The sequence below is a fragment of the Pararge aegeria genome, chromosome 10 (genome assembly GCF_905163445.1).
Source record: "Pararge aegeria chromosome 10, ilParAegt1.1, whole genome shotgun sequence".
Lineage (NCBI taxonomy): Eukaryota > Metazoa > Arthropoda > Insecta > Lepidoptera > Nymphalidae > Pararge > Pararge aegeria.
Window position 1 is genome coordinate 17,725,672 of NC_053189.1, and position 9,956 is coordinate 17,735,627.

Consider the following 9,956-nt stretch of genomic DNA (forward strand, 5'->3'; position numbering starts at 1 on the left):
AAAAGTAGAACGATCAAAACTAGTTAGAAATCGTTTTGAAAATATCAAACGTAAATCCAAAATTCGAAATTAATTTCTCTTAAATATTTTAAAAAAATTTGGAAAATCCAAAAGTGCACGCCTCATAATCTCATTATTTCCACAATAAAATTGATTTTTTTTTAACTGAAACTTTCAATGCTCATTACAATTTTTTTTTTTCATTTTAATTATTATTCATTTTTTGTAAACAAGACACGGGAATGTCATAATGATTGCACATTGAAAGTTACAATTAATATTAGCTAGAATAATTACATGGAAATTTAACGACAGTGAATTGAACGCTCATATTAACTATGAAATTATGTCGTGTGTTACTTTAGATAATTAAAAAAAAATTATTCCGATACGATCATTTTTTCGACCAATTTTGATGCCACATACACCCGTCCATACACGGACGTCCAGAAAAGATTATGTTTAATGTTATTATTTACTATGTTAAACAAAAAAATTGTTATTGAAATGTATTTTATGTGCCTGACAAATTATTTGACTTGATATTAGTGTACTCAAATTAACCTGTAAGTGCAATATAAATAACAAAAAATCAATTTCAGTTTCGAGAAAACTGCTTTTTTTGAAATGTCGAGAGTAGAGCACAACCTCAACGCTTCGCTTATGAGGCGTGCAATATGGGTCTGAAGTCAGATTCTATAGAAATGAAGCTGGTAAGAAACTCAGCAGTTGCATTTTTCTAATAATATCAATATTTATCAATTTAACAATTTTATTTTGATGATCCTGGCGCAACGGTGGGCGCTGTGAATTTAAGTAGGAGTTCCCGGGTTCGATTCCCGGCCGGCAATTTGGTAATTTCTAATTTCAGAATTTTCTTTGGTTTGGTCTGGTTGCAGGCTTTGGCCGTGGCTAGCATTGAGAGAAAGAGAAGCCAGACAGACGTAATTATGTGTGATACGATTTCCAAAACTTATGTCTACCCATTTTCTTGTCATTTCACAGATATATAACCCTAATCGGCTTCTACGACATCGCACCGGAACACTAAAGCGGCACATTTTTGTCGGTAGGGTGGTAACTAGCCACGGCCGAAGCCTCCCACTGGACCAGACCAGAGAAAATTAAGAAATTATAAATTCCCAATTCCCTGTGCCGGCAAATGAACCCGGGCCTCTAGTTTAAATTTACAGCGTTCACCGTTGCGCCAGGGCGGTCGTCAAATTATTAATAACAGGAAGTTTATTACCATTGACATTGTGAATGCTACTAGAGTAATGTAGTCACTACTTAAGGACTTTGGTTAACGCAAAGAAGCATTGATATAATATGTTACTATCGTAACCATAGAAGTTATGCAGACATCTGCATCATAGTCTTGTCAGAGACTATTGAATCGAAGACAAATCTTTTGTCTTTAGTCGTGGGTGGACGCTGTGGACGATGGGTGACAAGATACGTGCTATTTTGAAAACGAATCACACATATAATTACGTTAATATATATATGTTGAAGTGATAATTCTTCTTTTGGGAGGGTGAACCGCTTCGTTACGTAACGCGTTACCGTGCCAGTCTGTCTGGATTCTCTTTCTCTCACTCTAACCCATAGCGATTTTATTGATAAATAAAAGATTTTAGTAACAAATAACCTTTCCTTAAATTATCATGTTAATATATTTTTTTAATATTAAATAATTACCAAGATTACTTTATGTAGTCACTTCTGTCGGGAGTTCCAAGACGCACAATTTTTTTTTTAATAATATTTGTTTCTTACATTACCCTGGACTACCCAAACCCAAACTAATATATCCCGTGACCTGGGGATTAGAGAAAAAACAGGGAGGATACATATATAGAAGTTTACAATATCAATGTGTCTCTACCATGTATATTTATTCAAATTATCTTGATAATTTAGATTACTAAGCATATTCTTATTCTTCTCTCTCTTAAGTTTTATTTTCATCATCATCCCCGGGTTCTGGCAATGGCCTCTAACTTTTCACTTGCTTTTGGTAATGTTCTCAAAGGCGTGTGAAGTCGACCAATCCGCATTTCGCCAGCGCGGCATGGAGGACGCCAAAATCATGTTATTTGGTTTCTTTGAAAAATTACTTGGTACTTTTCTTGTTATTTAATATAAATAAGTTAACCTTATACAAAGTATATACTTAGTAATTTTACATTTTACATGGCACCGACTAATAAATGATGGAGAAAATTATTAATTCGTTTAAAAATATCAGTTTTTTTTTTACAAACTGTTTTTAATTACCTGTCCAAGAATGGTTTAGATTTAATTAAAAACGCGCAAAACTCTGAAAGGTTAGAGGATAAAAAAGTTTCGTACCGGGGATTGGACTCGACCACACCGATTGCGAGGCCGAAAAACCAATTAATAGACCACATTTTGACGTGAACCTAATAGATTGTATGTAAACGTAAGCATAATAAAACTGTTCTAAAAGTAACCCAGAGTCAAACACCTTTAATGGCAAAGAGCTTGACTTGTAGGTATTCTATTCTATTCTTGGGCTGGGAGCTAATGTCCCTTCCACTCGCCCTGATAAATCTACTGCTTCTAATAATAAAACTAGTTAAGCGCAAACCCGGTTGTTTCAAGTGGTTCCTTACAAACGCTGACTTAGATTTGATTTTTATGATTAGTTTGATTTACGTCGATAGCTGTGATACGAAACGAAATCTTTTATCTCCTATTCTAATTCTAAACACTTGAAGTTGTTTTAAAACAAGGTTTTTACCGAGCAGATATTAATGATCTGAGTTCAAAAGCAATGGGGCTTTTAATTACTCCTCTAAACAACCCCTGTTTCACCCTTTGAGTTTTTTGAAGAAGTATTAGCAGAAATAGAAGTAAAACTAAATAAAAATTAAAAAAAGTATTTCTGCCTTTGAAATCCCCTTTAAAATCGGTCTAGCCTTACGGATGTTAACTGGAGCAAATACAGACAGAAGGCAACGAATTTAAAAACTTTTCTTAAAAGTGCCAATTTTTATGTGAAAGATGTCCGTTTCACTATATTTGCTCCGGAAAGCATTGCACGCATGAGATCAAAAGTTTTTTGCCGTTACTTATAGATAACCTAGAAGAAAGATATCCCTGAATTGAGAGAATGGCTAAACAAAAACCTGACTGGGGAATTTCTGGTTGCTAGGCTACATTTAGACGGCCGAATGACGCAGTGGGCAGCGACCCTGCTTTCTGAGTCAAGGCTGTGGGTTCGATTCCCGCAACTGGAAAATATTTGTGTAATGAACTTGAATGTTTTTCAGTCTCTGGGTGTTTATTTGTATATAATAAGAATTTATGTATATTATTCTAAAAAAATATTCATCAACCATCTTAATACCCATAACACAAGCTACGCTTACTTTGGGACTAAATGGCGATTAGTGTATTCAAAAATCAAAATTCATTTATTTCAAGTAGGCCTAATATAAGCACTTTTGAAACGTCAAGTTTGTCTGTTTGTAGTGATTCTACCACCTGTTCGGAAGGCAGATTGTACCGAGAAGAAGCCGGCAAGAAACTCAGCTAATAACAACAAACTATTGTCGTAGTAGTATATTTATTTATTTATTAAACTTTGCTATTTGCGACAGAAACTTATATATCTATAACTATTTAACCTTAGCTGAAGTGTTTATTTTTTGTTTGTTTTAACAAGCTTACCTCTGGAACTATCAGTAGAATTTGAAAATCATCTTTGAAGTTGATAGCTGTTCGGAAACTGGTTTCTAAGGAAAGCTATATTCTATATCTTTTTAAAATTTAGGGGTAAACTTCTCCAATTCCATGTTCCCGGGCCTTAGCACGTGGACATGTTAATTATATTCCTTGTCAGGGGATATAATCGGGGGATAGAAGATCTTGCAAGAACTCATAATTTTTAAAGCTAAACATGTCATAAGAATTTACCTTACGATTTTTATGAGACTATAACAATTATTAGAATCATGTATTATTTATAAACAATTCTTTTAATTTTTCAAATAAATCATTGTAATTTTCCATAACATGGGATATTTCCATTTCATAATAATATAAATTACGATTCATGGCGCTATTCAATATTAGTATTAAAAAGAAATCAATATTTTTAGTAAATATAAATAATAATTAAGAAGTTTATCTAAAATAAAACCTAAACAATAAAATATATTTAAATAAGATCAAGATAGAGTAACGAATTTAGTCATAAGTGTATAAGTTATTTTAGGACAACAGCAACCGATACCGTATTAATCCATGACGTAGAAAGTCAAAAATATCTTTATTCAAGTAGACCCGTAGATGGCACTTATGATGCGTATATTACATGAGAAATGTGTACACGGTAGTCAGATGATGGCGATAACCATATTCGTAAACTATATCGTACAAACCTCCGCTGTATGTCTTTCCATCCGTCCGTCTGTCAGCGGGCATCATGTATCTCATCATTTCTTGATCCTTCTTATTAAATCTGATTATTTTACGTCTATATTTCCTTAATTAACAAAATTTCCCCTAGATGTAAAGCTCGTTGCATTCTTCGGGTAATTTGTCGAGTCACTCAGCGGGCTATGGAAAGTGTTATGATCAAATCAGAAATGAGTAGATCCGTAGAAGAACTAGATTTAACGACATGGCTCAACGAGTTGCGAAACTGAAGTGGCCATGGGCGGGGCACATAGCTTGGAGAACCGATGGACTTTGGGCTCGTAGCTTTCGTTTTAAGTTTACGAATGTTGTTATCGCCATCATCTCACTACCGTGTAATTCTCATGTACCTACGCATCAAAAGTGCCACCTACCCTACTTGAATAAAGATATTTTTGACTTTGACTTGGTCCCAAGGTGCTAGAATGATGACCCGCAACGGCAAACGCAGGATTGGTCGATCCCCAACGTCGCGAGCAGTCACTGGAGAGAAGCGGCCCAGGATCGTGGCGTTTGGAACATATGTCTAGCAGTGGACGTCCATCAGTTTAAATGATGATGATAAAGCAAGAGGTGAAACTAACGCTTTGTTTTAGTAGCCTTTTAAGGAATTGAAATATAACTTGCTTTAACAGTGAAGGAAAACATCACGAGGAAACCTGTGGGCCGGAGAGGTCTCCATAATGTTCTCAAAGGTGTGACAATCCGCGCGTGACGAGCGTGGTGGACTACGATCTGCAATTTCCACATTCGGAGAGATTCTCGAACTAAGTTATCTCAAATAGCTTCGAAGTACTGTTCATTCTTTACTTAGATAAATCCGTCAGGCAAGCATTAAATATGCTGATTCTAACCGATCACGTAGACAGTAATTATACCTTCAATAACTAAATAATCTGTATTTCACTTCACTTGATCTAAACATGGCGCCTATGTGCTTTCTCTTAGGCGATAAGTAATTATACTCATTTTGATCTCTTTGATATTTTTATTACTAAGTAATGATAAATTAAAATAAATTGAATATTGATAGATTTATTTTAATTATAGATTTATTACCAGTTGCCCGCATGTTTTTTTTTTGATAAAGAATACTGCATATTTCACTTGTGAGCATGTGTGTTTACTTCTATCATAGTCAGCAATTTTAGAATGGAAAATGAAAAGATCGATCCTAGAGGTCGTGGAATCTGTCAGACTAGCATGCGTACCATAAGAAAATTATGTTAACGCTATAGAAAATGTCCGAGCAAGATGAGATAATTCTTTCGTGGCGCGCATAACAGTCCTACACGCAACACTATCACATACGCGCGAAAGGTAAAAAATTACATTTAAATAAAAAATAAATACCCTGGCTGCGCTCACGAATTTTTAACTTAATCCCTATAAACTACTATAGTTGTGTCCTCAAACCAATACTGCCGCCGCTGACCGCTGCTACCTAGCCCCAGCCACAATAACTACGCCCTTGTGACAGGGCTCGCCTCTTCCGCTGTTTCCACCGTCGAGGTCTTCGCCTGTAACCCTAGGCCTGTGATATTCCCCACAGCACTGGGTCCTTCCATGAACTTGGCCTTCAACATATCCCGGCTTACTGAGATATAAGATACCCACCCCCGCGGCCAGGGGAGAATTACTCAAGTAACGCTAGAGAAGGTAACTCTAACATTCCAAGAGCTGAATTAACGGACTTGTTTATGCCCAAGCGCGAGGGCATCCCACCACCAATCCCACCAGATAGTATTAATGATACAGTCTACGATGGTAATGGGCTAACCTGTACCGTTCCCCAGCTATATTAAACCAATATTCCTAATCAGCTTCTAAGCTACTCTGAGCCACTCTTTATCAGTAGGGTTCTATCTATCTATCTTGTAATGAGGCCCGCTTCAGCGGAAAAGAGCAACTACTGAGTTTCTTGCCGGCTCTTCTCGGTAGAATCTGCTTTCCGAACCGGTGGTAGAGTCACACAAACATACATACTTGACGTTTCAAAAGTGCTTATAAAGTAGGCCTACTTGAAATAAATGAATTTTAATTTGAATTTGAATTTGATACACTTCGACCCTCCAGGATCTTTTGTGCTCGCCCCGTCCTTGTATCCCCCCTCACCCTAAATAGCTTCAATCCACTCTTAGTAGGGTTACTACCCTACTGATAAAACTGAGTGGCTCGAAGTAGCTTAGAAGCTTAGAAGCAAGCCACGGCTGAAACTTCCCATCTGAACAGTCCAGTAAAAATTCAGAAATAAAATTGCCTCTAAGTGTCGATTAGTAACGGCAGATCAGAGTACATTTGTCACAACCCCTCCTCTAACATCATCATCTTATCAACCCATTACAGGCCCACTATAGAGTACGGGTCTCCTCCTACATTTAGAAGGGGTTGAGGCTGTAGTCCACTGTAGTTGGACTCCACACACTTTCGAGAACATAATGGAGAACTCTCACGCATGCAGGGTACCTCACGATATTTTCCTTGCTTAAAACGCACATAACTTAGAAAAGTTTGAGGAGCGTGCTGCGATTCGAACTAGGCCCCCCGAAAGTGAAATCGAATTCCTACCCACTGGACTATCACCGCTTCACAATTAATATAGCTATTAAAGGAATATAATGAAGGACGGGCAGCAGTTTCTCTTCTCTGCTACTACTAACATCTTCTGCGATCAGTAAACCTTCTTTTTTTTTTTAATGTGTGTAACTGATTAACCCTTATGGTTTTAACAGTGTAACGCAGGCTTGATGGCGAGAGAATGAGGAAGTGTTTGAACTCTAGGGCTCGAAGAAGCGAAGGGATCGAAGGTCTGAGGGCGCATCTCGTCTGAATGACGGGGTATCGGACGGTGATCAGTCCGCACGCCTGCGAGGCCGTGGTGTAAACCTCCCTTTTATTCAACGTGGTGTTTATTTATTGGATAGACGCAGGCGTTACTTTGCGGAAATCCATAATAGATTATGAAAATTAAGCTTAATTTGCTATACTACGCGAACGAGCAGGAGATTCTGTGTGGTGTAATTTATAATATCTTTAATACTTATACTCCACACCAAACAGATCTTTGGCAACGTACCCTCTACGCGTTTCGCTCCGAAGCCGGAGCATCCTCAGGAGATGTTGACTTTACAATGAATAATTGTTGTCACTTAACAATTATTCATTGTAAAGTATATTTCATTGTAAAGTTTAGCAAATTAAGCTAAATTTTCATAATGCGGTGTTTATGGGCAAAACCTCCCATTGGGAAAAGCCTATATTAATCCGGCAGTGGACTGTTTGAGGCTATTTAAACCAGAACCTCCCATAGCACAAAGTGCTCAATACTTACTACTGCGGCAGGCAGGTTGACACTAGAACGTTCTAATTAAAAAGATAAACCAGCTTCTTATCTCATTATTAAACTAAACAACTTCTGAATTAGGCCAGGTAATGTTAATCACAGCTTCAGCACAACTTTACTTTCCTCTGAGGTTGCTAATTCGTACCTCACCATTTATTGCGATACCTAATACGATTTTAATATCACTCATTTGTGTAATGACAGGTTCGTTTTTACCCTGTTTTTACCGCTACGACAGGTTACAACGGACTGCGGAAATCGTGCACTAGTACGATGGCTTTATACATTTCGACAGAATTGACAGTTTTGGTGCTACACCTTAAAAACTTTTTTAATCCTCGGACAACACAAATTCTTGCGAATCTGAAACTTAAAAAAAAAAATACAGTCGAAAATTTGGATGAATTTCTAACATAGATAGCTTGGGATAGCATTCATAAAACAATTGGTTTTTTTTAACGCACAAAGCCGACGCCCACAGGAGGTAAACGGAACACCGGAGGCCAAGGATCGGAGACCCAGGACGGAGATTATGTGGGACTACCCCCTGTAAATGGGGTTATACCCAAAATAAAAACCCCCAAGGCATGTCCCTCTTGTTGGATTTGTTAGACGCCCAGGGAACCCGTTGTATACCTACCAGACTACAGTATTGGAACCTACGAAACTATCAATTTCGTACTAAAAGTTCTCAGCTACAGATTTCGAGGTAAAGCGTGTAGCACATCATGTATCAAACGCAGACATTATTTTAAGAAGTGCTACCTCACAGGTTCCTTTGAAAGTTCTACTCTGTCTGTTTATAGTGACTACCACCGGTTTAGAATGTAGATTACAGAGGCAAATACTGAAGGAGAGAAATTAATTCGCAAAATATTGCCGAGTTACATTAAAGTTGTAAAAATTTTAATCGCCTGTAACTAAAATAAGTACAATGTAATTACTTACCCGGGAATCGAAAACCAGTACCGTACGCAGGGTGACAACATTTTATAATATTTCTTATCGCTTTGGAAAAAAATTGCTAGTACATTTGATTTGTATCGGATGAATGTTAGTGCTTAGAAATCATCATCTCATCATCATATCAACCCATTTCCGGCCCACTACAGGGCACGGGTCTCCTTCCACTACGAGAAAGGGTTAAGGACGTTGTCCACCACGTTGGCCCAGTGCAGACTGGTGGACTCCAACTACTTTTTTGAACATTATAACCTATTAGGGGTACGACTACCATACTCCCTAACATGTTAGCCCCCTACCATCTTAGACCGCAACATCCATACCACCAGGTGAGATTGCAGTCAAGGGCTTATATGTGGAATAATAAAAAGTTATGGTGAACTCTCAGGCATGCAGATTTCCTTACGATGTATTCTTCACATGATATATGGGCTTAAACAGCGCAATGAAATCCGCTAAGATGAAAGATTTGCATGAACGGAGGTCGAAGGTAGGTTTACGGATGACGTAAGAAAACGGGAAATATTGTTAAATCCAAAATGGAGTGTTCCTACAAAATCTGACAAAAGGAAGCTTAATATTCATCAAATATTTGATTTGTCATAGCTCTGAATATAATCGAAGGATTTATAAGGAAATGTTAATAACCTAAAGACATAAATCGATACTGAAGTGCGTAAATAATATAATCTTGATTCGGTAAAATGCTTCATTAAATACGTTGGTATTTACAACTGATATTGCGACTTTTTCATCGTCGATATACTTGATAGGTATTCGATTTAGATATTATTGGAATCTTCTGGAAATAAAGAGTTAAAATATTAATAGTGTCAATATCTATTGGAATCTTTGGAAATTGCTAAAGTATAGCCTCGAACACAAGATGGCTACCCTAAATGCGTATGTGTGTACAGACGCGTCGTAAATCAAGTGGACATACGTAAATGTAGGCGCACCTTGACTTTGAACTTGGATATTCGGGAAGAAAAGTCCTTAATAAAAAGTAAATACTAATTACAAAGCTATCTGACTAACGGTCCATGGATTTAAGAAAACTATAAAAATAGTAGCTCAATTAGAGAGCTTATTATGATTTTTTTTAAATTATTATTTACAAACATATTGTTTGTACAAATATTATATATATAATATACAAAAATTTATAAAATTTTTACATGTTACAATTATAAATTAAACA